This window comes from Ahaetulla prasina, chromosome 2 (assembly GCF_028640845.1).
Source record: "Ahaetulla prasina isolate Xishuangbanna chromosome 2, ASM2864084v1, whole genome shotgun sequence".
Classification (NCBI taxonomy): Eukaryota; Metazoa; Chordata; class Lepidosauria; order Squamata; family Colubridae; genus Ahaetulla; species Ahaetulla prasina.
Genome location: NC_080540.1, coordinates 283,279,201 through 283,297,916, shown reverse-complemented (window position 1 = coordinate 283,297,916; position 18,716 = coordinate 283,279,201). Strand labels below are relative to the sequence as shown.

The 18,716-nt window shown below is 43.5% G+C and overlaps 1 protein-coding gene across 2 annotated transcripts in view; it reads left to right on the top strand.

The window, feature by feature from the left end:
- Positions 1–18,716, top strand: part of NEDD4L (NEDD4 like E3 ubiquitin protein ligase) — a 356,456-nt gene that overhangs the window by 103,111 nt on the left and 234,629 nt on the right. The window contains exon 1 of one of the 2 annotated variants that reach the window (XM_058170487.1): positions 9,174–9,197. The exons of the other annotated variant lie outside the window; for it this stretch is intronic. The gene's annotated coding sequence lies outside the window, so the exon portion shown is untranslated. Of the gene's footprint in view, positions 1–9,173; positions 9,198–18,716 lie in introns of those variants that run through there. 2 annotated transcript variants of the gene reach the window in all.

Sequence of the window (18,716 nt, the reverse complement as noted above, 5' to 3'; positions counted from 1 at the left end):
TACATTTGTTCATAAAAGAAAAGATACATGTTCAAAAAGAATCATAAGGTACAACACTTAATGATAGTCATGGGATACAAATAAGCAATCAAGTCGTATTAGGAAACAGTCAATATATAACTGCCGACCTTTCGATCGACAAGCTCAGAGTCTTAGCCACTGAGCCACTGCCAAGTTTGAAGACCTCTGGCATAAATCTTTCATGTCCCCCATTATTTGGGTGGTGTGACCTCAGAAGGTCACTCAAAGCTTTTAGCCTAGAAACAAAATGGCATTCTCTTGCCATAAGGAAAGGGTGTATTTCACATCAGTTTTCCAGATCTGCAGATATGTGTTATTTTTATCAAGGTGACAAAAATGCTGCCATACTGGCACAGCCCTAGTTCCACCTATTTCATAAATGCAGAAGAGCTTGTCGAGCAACGTTGAAATCAACGTTGCTTTTCCACAAAGAACCCAATGGCTCTTTGCCGCTCTTTTAAGCCTTATGGGAGTGGCCAATCATCTTCTGGCCTTACTCCCAAGTCGTCCTTTTTGCTTCAGCTGCTCTTGCCTTCTGGCAGTTCTTCTCATGTGTGCACCAGGAACAGGCTCCTTCTGTTCCTCTGCCTCTCTGCTGTCCGCCTCTGAAGGCTCCAGAGTCCGCGCATCGCTCCCAGATGGCCCTGGCCCCATCTCTGCCTCCGACGCAGAGCCCTCGTCTGGGCCTTCCCCTGACTCCTGGACTGCCCATTGTCCTCTCCAAACTCCGCACTGTCCGACTCCACTGCCAGGTCCATAGGCTGCTGGCGGACCACAACAGCTATCAGTTTCAGTGGGTATAGTTTATCTCCTGTTTATTTACTTGCTTGCTAGATTTCTTTCCTGACTTTCAATTCAGGAGTTGAACATGCAATAGACACTGTTTACGTTTTCCTGCATTACCCCAATCCTATAGGTTAGGTTGGGCTAAGAGAGAATAATTGGCACCAATAGAAGAAAATATACGTACCGTGTTTCCCCAAAAATAAGACCCTGTCTTATACTTTTTGAACCCTGAAATAAGCGTTTGGCCTTATTTTAGGGGAAGTCTTATTATTTTGGGGCGCGTGGAACAAGATGGGGCTCCTCTTGCTGTCTTACCTGATTTCCAGCTCTGCATTTAAATATTTTCGGGGAGGGCTTATTTTCGGGGGAGGCTTATTTTAGCGCATACGCTCAAAAGCCCGATTGGGCTTATTAGGGGATGTCTTATTTTTGGGGAAACAGGGTATGTAGATCAAGGTTGAACTGTGGAGTCCTTTGGTGCTCTCTTCGAGGTTGGTGGTTTGCTTGCACATGTTTTGTTACCCAACTGGGTAACATCTTCAGCTAGTTGGATAACGAAACATCAGCAAGCAAACTACCAACCTCTGAGAGCACCAAAAGCTCCAGAGGATGATTGGCTCAAACACCCTCAGTGAACTTTTCTGATCGAAGGTGGACTTGAACCTTTGTCTTCTCATGGTGGTCAAAAGAACCTAAACAGTGCTCTGATGCAGGGGTCTCCAACCTCAGCAACTTGAAGACTTGTGGACTTCAACTCCCAGAATCCCTCAGCCAGCAAAGCTGGCTGAGGAATTCTGGGAGTTGAAGTCCACAAGTCTTCAAGTTGCCAAGGTTGGAGGCCCCTGCTCTGATGGATCAGACCCCTGGACCTATATATTTCAGCAGTCTCTCACATAGTAGTCCACCCACTACAGAAGGAAGCCCACTAGCCTCCCAGCAGATGGCTTCAAAGGCAGTCACCCTGCCATCAAGGCTAATAACCACTGATCCCCCATGCCTTCCATAAACATTTTCCCCTTGCCTGCACCCTTCTGTTGAAATTTGTGATGAATGGTTTTGCTCTTGAAACTTAGCAATAGCAGTAGCACTTAGACTTATATACCGCTTCATAGTGCTTTACAGCAGTCTCTAAATGGTTTACAGTCAGCCTATTGCCCCCAACAATCTGGGTCCTCGTTTTACTGATCTTGTAAGGAGGGAAGGCTGAATCAGCCTTAAACCGGTCAGGATCAAACACCTGGCAATGGGAAGAGTTAGCCTGCAGTACTGCATTCTAACCACTGCACCACCACAGCTCATACTAACTTCTTGTTAAATGTTTCTTCAAACAATGTGTGTGAAACCTGTGGCTTTTCACCTGCTTCCCTGGGCAGTGGAAATTTTTTGTTCTCCATAGCTTCCGCATACCGGGGGCTTAATGCCCTTGCAAAGCATCAGAAAGTTTAGCATGGTGTCCAGGAATCAAGTGGTTAAATGTGCCAAGTGCTTGCAGTTTTGCAAGTTCCTGCAGTGATATGACAGTTCAGCTGGAACTGGAACTGGTGTCTATGGGTTCAACAGATGCAATATGCAAATAAGGTAGTCGAAGGACTGAATTGCATCTGCTGGGTCATCAATATTGCAGATGTTCTGGCTAGCTTTATGCTGATTTCTCTTTGCTTTTTAATTCTATGGCTTCCCTGGGTGGGAGGGAGGGAGGGAGGGTATGTAGTGCAGCTAGGTAGTATTTTGAACTGAAACTTTGAAGGTGCTTAGGAGTGCGTACATAGAATCTTAAATGCAGAATCTTAAATCAACTGTACCTTTGTCTAGAACCACTTAACAGCTGCAATGTTGGTTTATTTGAACAATTAGAATTTCTTCCTTCAGAAGAGCCAGACACTTGACTGCCTCAAAAGTGAATTTCATGAAAAGAACGCAAGGGTCCTTTGATTTAGTGTGCTCTGATCAAAAAGGATTTGGATGAGGTACTAATTTAGGCAAAGCCTTAGTTTCAGGTTGTGACTGGAGTCTTAAAGACTATATGGTAAAAATAAGACTTAAAAAAAAACCTCTTTACATGTCAGGAATAAGAAGGAAAAAATAATGTGAAGGTTGGCTCACCCCTTTATTTTAAATGTAAGTGTGTAATTGGAATTGACAGAAAAGCATCTTACTGTATTTTTGTTGATGGGATTATGAATTCATCATAATTTGCCTACTAGTTAATTACATTGCATATTGTGGGGGGTGGGGGGGTTTGCCTCAATTTTTTAGCTGAGTGATTTTCATGAAACCTTTTGGAGCTTAACAGAAAGTTAATAAAAGTATTGCGCCAGTAAGCATCTGTCAAAACGTCTTGGTGAAAGTATTTCAGTGAAAGTCATTTGGAAATGGGGGGAAACCCCTTATTGCTCTTATTTCTGTTTACACTGTAACGGAGGAGATTAAAGAAAAAAGATTAAGAGTTTTTTAGCGTCCATGAAAAGCTCTTATTGTTTCGTACTGAACAAACGAAACGATTGCATGAAATTGAGTTTTCCCTCAAGTATAAGTGTAATTTTTGAGAATCGTTTAACAGTTGGATTATGTTTGATTCTCAAAGGAAAGGTTCTGCACTTTTAAGATAATTTATAGCACATAATCCTGTAATTAGATATGTTTAGCCTAGAGAGCAGCCTGAAGTTATCCATGTGTGTTTATACGTGTCTGTCAGAAAAGTCCAGATAGTGGACATGACTACATAAGCAAAGCCACATCCTTTTTAGATGTATGTGATACTTGTAAAAAGCAAACCAAACGGGACTTTAATCACATGGTTGCGGTTGCCAAAGTGTCTTTGGTGACCTCCCTATGAAAACATCCCCCCTTTTCAGTATACCCCAAAACAATTTACTTATAGATGGAATAAAATCACCCATAAGAATTGTTTCATTTGGAGAATTTTTTTTTTTTTGGTTTACATTTATATCCCGCCCTTCTCCGAAGACTCAGGGCGGCTTACAATGTATAAGGCAATAGTCTCATTCTATTTGTATATTTTTTACAAAGTCAACTTATTGCCCCCCCAACAATCTGGGTCCTCATTTTACCTACCTTATAAAGGGTGGAAGGCTGAGTCAACCTTGGGCCGGGCTCGAACCTGCAGTAATTGCAGGCTTTGTGTTCTAATAACAGGCTTCTCTATTGCCTGAGCTATCCCGGCCCCTTTTATTAAAGAATACAAAGAGGGAGAAGCCTGGTGTACTGGTTAGGGCAGGGGTGTCAAACTCGATTTCATTGAGGGCCGCATCAGGGTTGTGTTTGACCTTAGGGGTGGTGGGGGTAGGGTAGGTTGGGCGTGGCCAGCTCAACGTCACTCGTGTCTGGAGTGCCTGTGGTGGCCCAAGCGCTCTGCCAGCGAAAATGGACCTCAGTTTTCGGTGGCAGAAATTGCAGGAGGCTTTCACAGCTGAAAACAGAGCTCAGGGTGGGAGCAGGGGCTCTGTTTTCGTTGGCAGAGGCATTGGGGACTGGTACTTTACTGTTTCCAGGGCGGCCCCGTGGGCCAGATCTAAGCATCCCATGGGCCAGATCCAGCCCGCGGGCCTTGAGTTTGACACCCCTGGGTCAAGGCATCAAGCTAGAAACCAGGAGACTGTGAGTTCTAGTCTCGGCTTGGGCACAAAAGCTGGCTAGGTGACCTTGGGCCAGTCACTTTCTCTCAGTCCTAGGAAGCAAGCAATGGAAAATCACTTCTGAGAAGCCTTGCCAAGAAAACTGCAGGGACTTGTCCAGGCAGTCTTTGAGATTTGGAGAAGAGAAGGGAAGAAAAAAAGAACGGTTAGCAATGGAGGTGAAACTCCAAATACTTTTTTTTTAGATCCCTCAGCATGGCTGGCTGGGGAATTCTGGGAGTTGAAGTCCACACGTCTTAAATTTGGCAAGGTGGAGAAACACTACCCTATAGGCTCATCTTCCATTTAGTCAATCCAGAAAATAATCCAGGCAGTGCTTTACGTTACATGTAAGGACGCTAAATGAGATTTGCCTATTTTGTATTAATTTCTAGATATACCTCTAGAAGCTTTCAATTTATCTGCACCACCATCACATACTAAAGCTAAGCATGATCCCTGTGTGTTCAAATAGGAGGCCGGTCCTGTTCATGGATGCTATGTCACAGCAGAGTCAGAAATCAAAATATTCTAGGGTAGAGATGCCCAACCTGTGGGCCGTGGCCCACTACTGGGCCATGGCTCAATTGCCACTGGACCACAAGTGTTGCGGGCAGTCACGGCCCCACTCACACTAGCCTCATCATGGGTGGCCATGGCCCCACTCGTGGCAGTCTCTTCGCAGGGTCCCGTTTGGGTGAGCCTTGTTGTGATCCCACTCGGGCAAGCACTGTGGCGACTGTTGCGGGTGCTCATGCACATGCACCTGCCCATCCCACAAAACTATCCCCTCTTTCTCCCCGCTCTCTGCTCCTCCGGGACGCCAATCCAGAAAGATTGGGGAACTTTGTTCTAGGGACCAACTGTTGTGACCCAGGCCCAAGTAGGTAGTAGTAGTAATCAGTTCAAAAAACAGACTTTATTAGAACAGCTGAGAATTAACTCGTTCTCAGCGTAGTCCAAACTAAATCAAAACAAATTCTTCATAATACAAGTCTTCAGTCTTATCACCAACCTTACTCTAATTAGGCAAACTGCCAAAGGCTTTTCTTGGCAAAAGTTCAAAACCAGAAGACGCCGACAAGAAATAAATGCAGCAAGACAAGGAGCAAGGCTATCAACGTTGTTTTCTGGCAAAGAGCCAAACGCTGTTGCTGGTCTTTTAAGTCTTATGTGAGGAGCCAACCATCTCTTGACCCTACTCCCGAGTCGTCCTCTTTGCTTTAGCTGCTCTTGCCTTCCGGCATCTCTTCTCATGTGTGCATTAGGAACAAGCTCCTCCTGTTCCTCTGCCTTACTACTTCAGCCTCTGGAAGCTCTGGAGTCCACACAGATGGCCCCACCTCAACCTCTGACGCAGAGCCCTCATCCGGGCCTTCCCCAGCCTCTGGGACTGGCCCATGTTCTTCCTCAGCCTCATCAATGTCCGACTCCGCTGCCAGCTCAGAGTAGTTCCCTTGCATGTGTGAATGCAGGTTTTTAGAGGTGGACCTCTTCTTCTTTTTTGATGACTTATATATCTATTCTGTCCTGCCTCAAGATGCTCTGGTTCGGGGGTGTCCCACCTTGGCAACTTTAAGACTTGTGAACTTCAATTCCCAGACAGAACTCTGGGAGTTGAAGTCCACAAGTCTTAAAGTTTCCAAGGTTGGAGACCCCTGCTCTGGTTGGTTCACAGGAGGGCAGACTCCCCTAATAGAATAAGTACAAATGGACTATCTTTTGCAGCCTGTTTCCCTTTCCCTTTTCTTTGTGTTTAATTCTGCTAAATACTGCTATAGGCCAGACAGAAGGCAGATTATTAAAAAAAATGGTAAACGTTTACAATATTCTTTTATTCTTATTGCATGCAAGCTGTTTTGCTATCCGGCTCCTCTTCTTTGATCTTGAAGTAGTTAGCACCTTCGGGCAGCCCACCCCGGGTACCTCCCAGCCTGCCTGCTGCTTGTGCAAACAATGAGTAACAGGAATTGCAATGTCACTGGAGGGCACTGAGTTGGGGCAGGGAGTCCTAAAGCAAGAGACCATGCTCCCAGGAAAAGTTTGCGTCGTCTCCTCCTCTTCCTCCTTCCTCCTCCCCCCCTCCTCCCCCTCCCCTGTTTTATATCAGGAAGGGCCTAGAGCTATACCAAAAATAGCAGAACATTTTAAAAACTGCTTTCCTGGTTACAAATTTGTTCCCAAGAAGCTGGAAAACTACAACTCTTTGTAGGCCTGGCTAAGGTTTCAGAAGTTGAGGGTGCCTGGTTTTCAAATTCCAGATTTTGCATTCAGAACTGGGAGCCTTTCAGCTGAAGCTCTTATGCATTGTTTAGTTGTTCTATGGGTTGGGCTGGCTTAGGCTTGGCGAAAGAATCTATGAAGCTAATTGCTTGTACCAAGGAGACACAAGTAGGATTGTGCTAACAAAGCCCTGAGTTTGTCTACTCTAGGACGTTTCTTAGCTCTTTGCATCTATGGACTTTCTGCCTCTTTCAAAGCAAGTTTGATTCCTGTGCAGGGTAAAAGAGAGCTGAGAAAAAAAATCTAAAACTTCTGCAGAATCCTTTCTCTAGGCCAGGGGTCCCCAATCTTGGCAACTTTAAGACTTGTGGACTTCCACTCCCAGAATTCTGGGAATGAAAGTCCACAAGTCTTAAAGTTGCCAAGATTGGAGACCCCTGCTCTAGGCGTCTCTTATCTGGTTGCATAAAGATCAGATTGATAATTATCTGGAATGAACACACACAGGACTCTTGTCTACTTGGTATGTGAATGGCACAGTTGTGCTGGATATTTGGGAAACACTCCAATGGTCTGATGTACTACAAGAGTGAAGCCTGCAAAAAGATAATGGTAATGTTTCATAAGGGATAGCCTTAGTCTGCTTCAGAAGATAAAAATAAACAGTGAAGTCACAAGGATTAATCTCTTCATTAAGGTAAAGGTAAAGGTTCCCCTCGCACATTTGTGCTAGTCATTCCCGACTCTAGGGGGCGGTGCTCATCTCCGTTTCAAAGCCGAAGAGCCAGCGCTGTCCGAAGGTGTTTCCATGGTCATGTGGCCGGCATGACTAAACACCAAAGGCGCATGGAACCTTCCCACCAAAGGTGGTCACTATTTTTCTACTTGCATTTTTTACGCGCTTTCAAACTGCTAGGTTGGCAGAAGCTGGGACAAGTAACGGGAGCTCACCCCGTTACTCGGCACTAGGGATTCCAACTGCTGAACTGCCGACCTTTCGATCAACAAGTTCAGCGTCTTAGCCACTAAGCCACCTCACCCTTCTAATCTCTTCATTAAGACCACCCAAAAAGGAGCAACGTTGCAAATTTCCCAAAGTCTTTATCAGGTTTGGCTAGTGGTGAACTTGAACCAGGAATGAAAAAATACATACAGGTAGTTTTCAGCTTACGATCATTCATTTAGCAAAGTTACAACACTGAACAAAAAGTGACTTAATTGCATTTAAAACCACTGCAGCCATCCTCATGGTCATATGATCAAAGTTCAGGTGCTTTGCAAACCTGTGCTTAGGAGAGCTGCAGAACCCTAGAGTCATGTGATCACTCTTTGCGGCCTTCCCACCCGGATTCTGACAAGCACAATCAAACAGAGGAAGTTAGATTTACTTAACAACCACACAATATTTAACAACTGCAGTAAATTGCAAGTATGGCAAAACAGGTCGTAAAATCAGGCACGGCTCAGGTAGCAATTGTCTTGCTTAAGCAATGGAAATTCTGCTTCCAATTGTGGTTGTAAAGGGGCTGGACTAGAAGACCTCCAAGGCAGTGGTGAAATCCGCTTTTTTTTTTACTACCAGTTGGTTCTGTGGGCGTGGCTTGGTGGGCATGGGAGGGGAACGATACTGCAAAATCTCCATTCCCACCCCCCCTCCAGGGGAAGGATATTGCAAAATCCCCATTCCTTCCCCACTCTGGGGCCAGCCAGAGGTGGTATTTGCCGGTTTTCTGACCTACTCAAAATTTCCGCTACCTGTTCTCCGAACTGCTTAAAATTTCTGCTACCGGTTCTCCAGAACCTGTCAGAACTTGCTGGATTTCACCCCTCGCTCCAAGGTCCTTTTCAGCCCTATGGGTTCTGTGACTACCTATATAGAAAACTAAGCAAGCTGGCAGGTTCCTCAGCTTTCTTTGTAAAAAAAAAAAAAAAATCCAGTTATGTAACAAGGGACATGGTCAGTGAGCTTTTCAGAAATGAACCTGTAATAAAATATCAGCGACAGTTTTCCTCTTTGTATCAGGAAAAACAAACCGCTATTCATTTTCTGTGATTGGCATTCATCAGAACATGTAAAGTAACTTATACAGTAAGAGGAAAGGGGGGAAAAAGAGAATGGCCTATTGTTTTCACTGGGTTAGCTTCTAAATCTTTTATCAGGGCCAGTCACAGAGAAATAATCTAGGCAAAGCTTATCCTAGTGGAAGATCAAATCCAGAACCTTCCAGCATTCAGCGTCAGGCGGAAGTTTCAAAGCAACTTCTCTACAACTGCAAAAACACACAGCACTGCCTAGCCTCATTTATACTCTCAACACCCCCCCCCCAAGGTAGTAGCACCATAGCTCCAGGACACGTGCCCGGTTTTCAATGCCAGGATTTTCAAGTGCCGTTGTAAAGGTGGCACACCCAGGTTGATGGAAGGGGTGGTTTCTGTTGCTCAATTCTCCACTTTAAAGTTGAAGTGGGAGTGGTGTTGGCTAGCACAACGAGGAAGCAGTTCAGTGTGCAGCTCACAGGTGCTCGGAAAAAGGTAAGTGAAGCCAGTTAAGTGAGGGGCTGCAGGAGAAGGTTCACCTGGAATACAGAACCAAGAGAGGTAGGTGAAGAGGAGAAACACTCTTGTTTTAGCAAGCTTGGGTTATTATCAGCGGGGAAACAAAATGAAGAGCCAACTTGGAATCCCAGCTACATTTAGAATCTTATCCTTTTTAAGATGGATTACTTAAGAAGACTGGTATTTACCTTAATTATGCCAAGTTCGTCACTGCATGAAGCTATTTCTGGTGCTTTAGTTTCTAGCCAGATGCCATTAAGACTTTTCCAGTACAATAATTAATATTTCTGACTGTCGTTCTAAAATCTGTATAATATCTCAGACACCAGCTTTATAGTATAACAGTTCTGGCTGGCTTGCAAATATCTTGAGTTGTTGCTATATAAATAAACAGCATAAAATGTCTTCGGATCTGAGCTGCTTATAGATCCAGTATCTTCTGAGAGGGAATTTTTAAGGTCAGTTTTAAAACTGGGCCATTCTCAGGTGCTTATAGTTTAAATGATCTTCTTCCCTCCCTCCCTTCTTAAAATTAGGCTGCTTTGCATTGTTTCCAAAATATTTTGGGATTATTTGGCCTCCCGAGACCCAAGAAATTTGGCCTTGTTTGTTATGAATGCTGGGAGAAGTAGGAATAAGTGCAGAAAGCTTTGCAGTGGGTTTGTGTGCCATTTCATATTTAATTACTCTGAGCCATTAACTTCCACCTCAATCCTGCCTGCTTTTTGAATATAGTGTAGTCCCTGGCCTGCCACATGAAGCCTGGTGAGGATGTAGAGTTGGCAAATAGTGGCCATCCTTTGGTGCACCATGGCAAATTGCCATCTGCTTGCTGTAAATTGCAGCCGACCCTATGCTGCCTTGCATTGCACAACAACTGAGGATGTGTCTGTTTATTCAAGCATTTATAGAATTAGGCCAGCGTTCTTGGAGCAGGGTAGTTTTCAATCTACTTTTTAAAAGTGATCTAAAAGTGATCCACGTTTGTCATTTTTTGTTTCTGAAGATTGGGGACTGTAATTGGTCTTTTGTATACAGCTTTGGTCTACAGGTAGAAGAGGAGGAAAATAATTATGACAATAGCAATAGGACTTGGATTTATATACCACTTCACAGTGCTTTACAGCACTCTCTGAGCGGCTTACAAAGTCAGCCTATGGCCCCCAACAATCTGGGCCCTCATTTTAACCCACCTCGGAAGAATGGAAGGCTGAGTCAGTCTTGAGCCGGTCAGGATCGAACTGCTGACAATCAGCAGAATTAGCCTCCAATACTTCATTCTAACCACTGCACCATCACTACAATGAATAGTAGAGTCCTAATATGGCATTTTCAAGAAAAGGCATACCCATAAAACACATTTGTGAACCTAAGATTTTTGTTTTATGAGTGCATTGATTGCCTATTGGAATACAAAGGTCGTACTTTCCAGAGGGAAGTTCCAGAGGTATAACAAGTAGTAGTTGTTTCCCAAGGACAAGAAAAAGTTTAGTCTTCCCAATCTGCTTGTCATGTGGCTTGGAAGCTGGGACTTGCAGGCTATGGGTCTGGGTGCTATAGGCTACCATTGGTTTAGCTTTCCCTTCAAATGTATAGAAAAGGACATCGGGCTCGGGAAGCTGGACTTATAGTATTGCAAGTGTATTTGAATGAGAGCATTGCTTTTTCAAACTGACATTGATTTGATTGCTTTTTTATTACTGGTTCTGTGGGTGTGGCTTGGTGGGCGCGGTAGGGGAAGAATAGAATATAAACTTTATTACGGTCATCGGCCAGCAATAGACATACAATAAATTAAAAATGATACTGACATTAATCATGAATAACAACAGAAGGATACTGCAAAATCCCCATTCCCACCCCACTCTGAGGCCAGCCAGAGGTGGTATTTGCCGGTTCTCCAAACTACTCAAAATTTCCGCTAACGGTTCTCCAGAACCTGTCAGAACCTGCTGAATAGCACCCCTGAATAAACCCTTCCTACTTTCGCAAAGTCAGCTTGTACATGGAACTTTGTGTGTGTGTGTGTGCGCGCGCACACACACACACACACACACACAAGATTCATACAGCTCTCCCCCTACCTGCCTTTGAATAACCCTTAAAAATCTGTTTTCTCTGTTAAGCCTTCAGTTAATGTGTATTCAGGCCCTTTTAAGTCAGGATGAGGGATTTTTGGGAGGGTGGATTGGTTCCCTCCAGGTAGCTGCTGTTCTTTTTATATTCTATTGTTTTACTTGTTTTTGTTGTTAAACCTACCCAGGTTAATTTTAGAGAAGGATGGCCTAGAAATGTGATGGATGGGAGGGAGGGACAGACTGTCTGTCTCTCTCTGTCTGTCTGTCTGTGGAAATTCTCCAATCCCCCAGGTCATATTTATCCTAAAGGTGCTTTCTAAAAGGCAGCTGGATATCCGTGGCTTTTTCTTTGAAAACATTTCGCTCCTCATCCAAGACACTTTGGTGTAAAGAAGTATGGAAGTCCAGCTGCCTTTTGAAAAGCATCTTTGGGACTGACTGACTGATCACAGGAAACAGATGAACCATCCTCTCCCAGCCATTCTTCCCCACCCCCTTAGATTAAGCTTATTATCTATCAATGCCCATCTTTTTATCTTTTCTTTTTTGGGATAAATTGGCATATTTACCAAGCACTTGGGTGCAGTTATTCACTATTTTTCTTTTCTTTTCAGTGGACGCTCTTATAAATGAAGGTGTTTCCAACTGTGGTTGTTTTTCTTTGCAATATACTACTAGTTTTATTGCTGTTGATATTGCACATATGATGTCAAAGTGGAGTAGGGCAAAAGGCCTGCCAGTGCTAAGAGAGATGTCCTTGGACAAATACAGTATCGCTTCTAGGCATTGCAGTTGGGAATTGCAGAGTGCCGTGGTCCCATTGACTTACTTTGTGGTAGCTTGCACGGAAGCCGCGTCTAGCTTAGAATAAATTATATTCTTGGCTGTCAGATTAACTAAGGCAGGAGTGTCAAACTCAAGGCCCGTGGGCTGGATCTGGCCTATAGGGCACTTACATCTGGCCTGTGGGGCTACCCTGGAAACAGTAAAGGACCGGCCCGTGGTGCCTCTGCCAGTGAAAATGGAGCTCAGGAGGGCCTTGTGCGGCCCTCCCAAGCTCCGTTTTTGCTGGCAGAGAGTTGCACGAGGCCATCACAGCTGAAAACGGAGCTCGGGAACCTGTTTTGGCTGGTAGAGCGCTCGGGCCACCACAGACACCCCCGACACGAGTAACGTTGAGCTGGCCACACACCTCCTCCCAAGGTCAAACACAACCCTGATGCGGCCTTCAATGAAATTGAGTTTGACACCCCTGCACTAAGGGATCCTAGTGGCAAATTCGGGAATATCAATATATTCATTTAATATATCTCATAGAATACGTGTCATATAATGTCATATAATATATCTGGAGATATGCATAATTTTATACTTATTTATTTAGTCAGGTTTATGCAGTGTATATTGGAGTGGTGAGCCTTTGAGAGCCGCACGCAATGAAATTTCATTTTCACGTATGCCGATTAGCGTACATTCAAAGTGACAATAAAGTTATTCTAAGTCTAACTAAGCCTTTTTTATCTGGTTTTAATTTTAGTGGGTTTTATTGTTTGAAAGATATTTTAATTTGGGCCAAATTGAATAAGTTTTTTAAATATTATTTTATTTTGTATTTATTTTGTAGTTCTGTTTTTATCTGGCTGTAAACCGCCCTGAGTCCTTCGGGAGAAGGGCGGTATAAAAATTTGATTAAATAAATAAATAAATAAATAAATAAGTCTCTATCAAGTCGTGGTGACTATCATAAACAAGGGGCTAAGAGAGAAATTAAAACGATTGCATAAGTTACTGGACTGTCATCATCACCACTTGTGCCAATGATTACACTTTTTATCATATAACCGCTGAAGGAAAAATAGATGAAGATGCAGGCAGGTGCTGCTCTCAGGTATTATTAAGTCTGTCGAGAGTTTCATTTATGGCTGTTGCTGTTGTAAGAAAGGATGTGGATTTTTTTTTTGGGGGGGGGGGTCTCCTGAGATTTGCTCGGGGCATTCTGGTGATTGATAGGCAGGGTGGAAGAATAGAGAACATTTTCTCTCTGTGCTGGTGGGAGATCTCCTCTTATTTTCTCTTATCTGGAACGTTATTATGTTTTGATTCCACTGGAAGTTCACCTAATAAGCCACATTGTGAATAAGCGAATGGTGCACAGCTATCTATTCCTATATTGCCTCATTTTTTGATCAAGCAGGCTTATTGCATCCAAGCAAGCTAGTCCGGAAAGTCAACAAGGTTGGTGAATGACTCTGGCCTTATTTGTGGATATTGTAGCTTTAGATAACACAAAGAATTATGAAGGTGCTCTTGCCTCAGCAGCTCTTTCGTTAACCATAGTGTTTTTCGCTCTTGATTATACAGGAGAGTTAGTTAGGAAGCAATGTGCGATACAAGTAGCCCTCAGTCACAACTGAGCCTAAAATTTCTGCTGCTAAGCAAGATGAGTTGTTAAATGAGTTTTGCCCCATTTTATTACTTTTCTTGTCATTGTTGCTAAGTGACTCATTGCAGGTGTTAAATCTGGCTTCCCCATTGACTTTGCTTGTCAGCGGTTCGCAAAAGTTGATCATCACATGACCCTTGGACATTGCAACCATCATAAATATGAGCCAGTTACCAAGCCTGAGTTTGGATCACATGAAACATGGGAATGCTACAATGGTCGTAAGTGTGAAACAACAATCATGTTGTAACTTCAAAGGGTCCTAAATGAACGGTTGTAAGTCGAGAACAGTGCGGTGGGTCTGATCCTGATCAAGATCATTTTGTTAAATGTTCATTCCAAGTGCTAGTAATAGTAAGAATAATAACTAGTGCTAATCATGACCACTTATGATATGTAACCACTTCAGATGGTCCTTGACTTCCAGTTGTAAATTGAGCCAGGCAATTATGGCCATAAGTCATGATGTTTATAACGTGGGTCAAATGTGACTGGACACATTTTTACAACCTTTTATTTGTGGTTGTTAAGTGAATTTGTCAAAAAATAAACCTATTGTTCATATGAGCCAGTTTTTGCGGGAAACTGGAAATATTGAACTTTGAAACTTTGAAACTGGGTGATAAGTCTCTTTTATGGTCATCTATTATTACTTTGATTGGTCATTAAACAACAGGTCAAAGGTTACCTGTAGATGAATGCCATAACCATGGTTTGCATTATACTATGGGCAAATACAAGGCACAAGTAGATGATGGGAAGATCTTGATTTGGTAATGCTACTCGTGAAAAAATCTAGTTGTTCTAGTTCAGGAGTCTCAAACTTAGCAACTTTAAGACTTGTGGACTTCAACTCCCAGAATTCCTGAGCCAGCATGCTGGCTCAGGAATTCTGGGAGTTGAAGTCCATGGCCATCCAGTCTAGCATCTGGATAGGGCAAATACAAGGCACAAGTAGATGATGGGGAAGATCTTGGTTTGGTAATGCTACTCGTGAAAAAAATCTAGTTGTTCTAGTTCAGGAGTCTCCAAACTTAGCAACTTTAAGACTTGTGGACTTCAACTCCCAGAATTCCTGAGCCAGCATGCTGGCTCAGGAATTCTGGGAGTTGAAGTCCATAGGTCATAAAGGGGCCATAGTTGCCCAGCCCTGGTCTAGCATCTGGATAGGGCAAATACAAGGCACAAGTAGATGATGGGGAAGATCTTGATTTGGTAATGCTCCTCGTGAAAAGAATCTAGTTGTTCTAGTTCAGGAGTCTCCAAACTTAGCAACTTTAAGACTTGTGGACTTCAACTCCCAGAATTCCCTAGCATGGCTGGCTGAGGAATTCTGGGAGTTGAAGTCCACAAGTCTTAAAATTGCCAAGTTTGGAGATCCCTGTTCCAGTCGATCACAAACTGAACATGACTCAGGTAATGAGTAGTAACGTGGCTCAACTTCTGAAAAAAGCAAAGACAATATCAGGGCACCTTAAATGATACATAGAGGCAAGGTGTCAGCTAATAATTGTTCACTTTGCTTTACCCTGGAGAGACCCCAGTTGCCCCACTGCTTAAAAGGACATCAACAAATTGGAGCATGCTCAGAGGAGGGCTGTGATGGTGGGCCTGGAAACCAAATTGTGCAAGGAATACTTTAGGAAATGGTTTCAATGGCAGAAAAGAAGAATGAAGGAAGGTACAACAGTATGCTTCAGAAACCAAAAGGCTGTCATTTAGAGGAGGAAATAGTCTTGGTCTCTGTTCAGGGGTGGGCTGCTGGGGGTTTGGAGGGGTTCGAGAGAACCTCTAGCTAAGATTCTGTACGGTTCGGAGAACCCCCAAAGCCCACTCCTGGCTGGCCCCATCCAAAACCTCCCCTCCCCTCCCAGGAGTCCCCATGTGGCCCATTTTGGATGCAGGTAAGTGCAGGGCACATGCAAGGGTGAAAAATAGGCCTACCAGAAGTTCGGGAAGGCCGGAAACTGGCCCGTTTCTGGCCTTCCCAAACTTCCGGTAGGCCTATTTTTCGCCCTTCCCGAGCCTCCACATGTGCCCTGCACTTACCTGCATCCAAAGGGCCTCCAGAGGGCATCTGGAGCCTGGGGAGGCTGTTTTCGCCCTCCTGGAGGCTCAAGGAAAACCTCCGGAGCCCAGGGATAGTTAAAAAATACGCCCCCCACCACCACCACTGTGGTGCAGGAGGCTGATTAGGCCACGCCCACCCCGCAGAGAACCCCTTGCTAAAATGTTTAAAGCCCACCCCTGTCTCTGTTGCTCTAAAGCAGTGTTTCTCAACCTTAGCAACTTTAAGATGTGTGGACTTCAACTTCCAGAATTCCCCAGTCAGCATGGCTGGTTGGGGGATACTGGGAGTAGAAGTCCTCACATTTTAAAGTTGCTATGGTTGAGAACCACTGCTCTAAAGAGTAGGACAAGAATCAACAGATTAAAACTAAGGGGAGTGGATTCAGGTTAGATATTAGGGGGATTTCCTAAGAGCTGCTCTCCATAAATTGCTGCTCCCCATAAATTGCTATGTTCCCCTTCAGTACAGGTAGGTCTTCAAATAGAGGCAAGCTAAGCATGCTTTAGCAGTGAATAAAGGTCTGGTCCACATGTTCAATCAGGGACCTTCGAACTCTGTGATTCTGTGATAAAAGAGCACATGCCAGTCATAAAAAACAATGCTGTAGGATACCTTGTGAAGAGGGAGCAACAGATTGCTTTGTTAGCTGCTTTGCTGACAGCATCAAGTCCAGCGATAAATGTCACTTCTGTCTCTCATGTCAGCATTTTCCATGAATTGGGGATCCAATTAAGCTAACTGCTGAGTTTATCAGCCTTTTTGAGAGCCAGTTTGAAATAGTGATTAAGGAATGGGGCTAGAAACCCAGAGACTGTGAGTTCTAATGCTGGCTTAGGCACAAAGCTTAGCTGGGTAACCTTGGACTGGTCACTTTCTTTCAGTCCCAGGAAGGAGACAATAGCAAACCACTTCTGAAAATCCTTGCCAAGAAAACGACTGGAAATTGTCCGGGCAGTCTTAGAGAATCAGAGATGAGTGAACGGAAGGAAAAAAAAAAGCAGTCAGAAATCTTATCTTGCCAGAAAGCTATACCTTGTGGTGCGCTTTTTCAAAATATGCATTGAATCCTGCTGGACAAAGAAATAAACCTGATATTTCAAGCACTTCACTGACCTATATTTTCATTAAGATTAAATAAAATCAAGTGGAGCCTTTCCTGCTTCCTATCTTCTTGCGATCTGTTTGGAAGTAACTCATCTAGCAAGCAGTCTTGCATTCTCCAGGAGAATGGAATGGAATGGAATAGGAATAGGAATAGGAATAGGAATAGGAATAGGAATAGGAATAGGAATAGGAATAGGAATAGGAATAGATTTAGATTTAGATTTAGATTTAGATTTAGATTTAGATTTAGATTTAGATTTAGATTTAGATTTATTAGATTTTTATACCGCCCTTCTCCCGAAGGACTCAGGGCGGTTCACAGCCAGAATAAAACAATAATTATATATACAATAAAACAATTATTTAAAAACTTATTAAATATCAGGCCAAATTAAAACCATTTAAAACCATAAAAACCCCACATAATTTACATCAAAATATTAAAAGCTACTAAAAATTTCTATGCCAGTCCTGCGTGAATAAATAGGTAAGTCTTCAACTCACGGCGGAAGGTCCGAAGGTCAGGCAGTTGACGGAGTCCTGGGGGAAGTTCATTCCAGAGGGTGGGAGCCCCCACAGAGAAGGCCTTCCCTTGGGGGCCGCCAGCCGACATTGCTTGGCGGACGGCACCCTGAGGAGTCCCTCTCTGTGAGAGCGCACGGGTCGGTGGAAGGCAATTGGTAGCAGTAGGCGGTCCCGTAAGTAATAGGAATAGGAATAGGAATAGGATAGTTTATTGGCTAAGTGTGATTGGACACACAAGGAATTTGTCTTGGTGCATATGCTCTCAGTGTACATAAAAGAAAAGATACCTTCATCAAGAATCATAAGGTACAACACTTAATGATAGTCATAGGGTACAAATCAGGAAACAATATCAATACAAATCATAAGGATATAAGCAACAAAGTTACAGTCATACAGTCATAAGTGGGAGGAGATGGGTGATGGGAACGATGAGAAGATTAATAGTACTGCAGATTTAGTAAATAGTTTGACAGTGTTGAAGGAATTATTTGTTTAGCAGAGTGATGGCGTTCAGGGAAAAAACTGTTCTTGTGTCTAGTTGTTCTGGTGTGCAGTGCTCTATAGCGTTGTTTTGAGAGTAGGAGTTGAAACAATTTATGTCCAGGATGTGAGGGGTCTGTAAATATTTTCACAGCTCTCTTTTTGACTCGTGCAGTATACAGGTCCTCAATGGAAGGCAGGTTGGTACCCATTGTTTTTTCTGCAGTTCTAATTATCCTCTGAAGTCTGTGTCTTTCTTGTTGGGTTGCAGAACCGAACCAGACAGTTATAGAGGTGTAGATGACAGACTCAGTAATTCCTCTGTAGAACTGGATCAGCAGCTCCTTGGGCAGTTTGAGTTTTCTAAGTTGGCGCAGAAAGAACATTCTTTGTTGTAGGCATGGTGTAAAGGTTCGCTCATTGTTTTATCACAAGGAAAGGTTGGTGGATGCAATTTCTTTGGTCAAGCTGTGTGAATATTATAGCAATAGCACTTCCATACTGCTTCACAGTGCTTTTACAGCCCTCTCTACAGAGTCAACTTATTGCCCCCAACAATCTGGCTTTTCATTTTACCCACCTCGGAAGGATGGAAAGCTGAGTCAACCTTGAGCCTGTTGAGATTTGAACTGCCAAATTGCAGTCAGCCAGCAGTCAGCAGAAGCAGCCTGCAGTACTGGATTCTAACCACTGCGCCACCTCACCTCCTATTATATTAAGGTTATATTAAGAATATTATATTAAGAAACATGATGGTTCAGTTTAAAGATTGCTATGAAAGATCCAGGTGT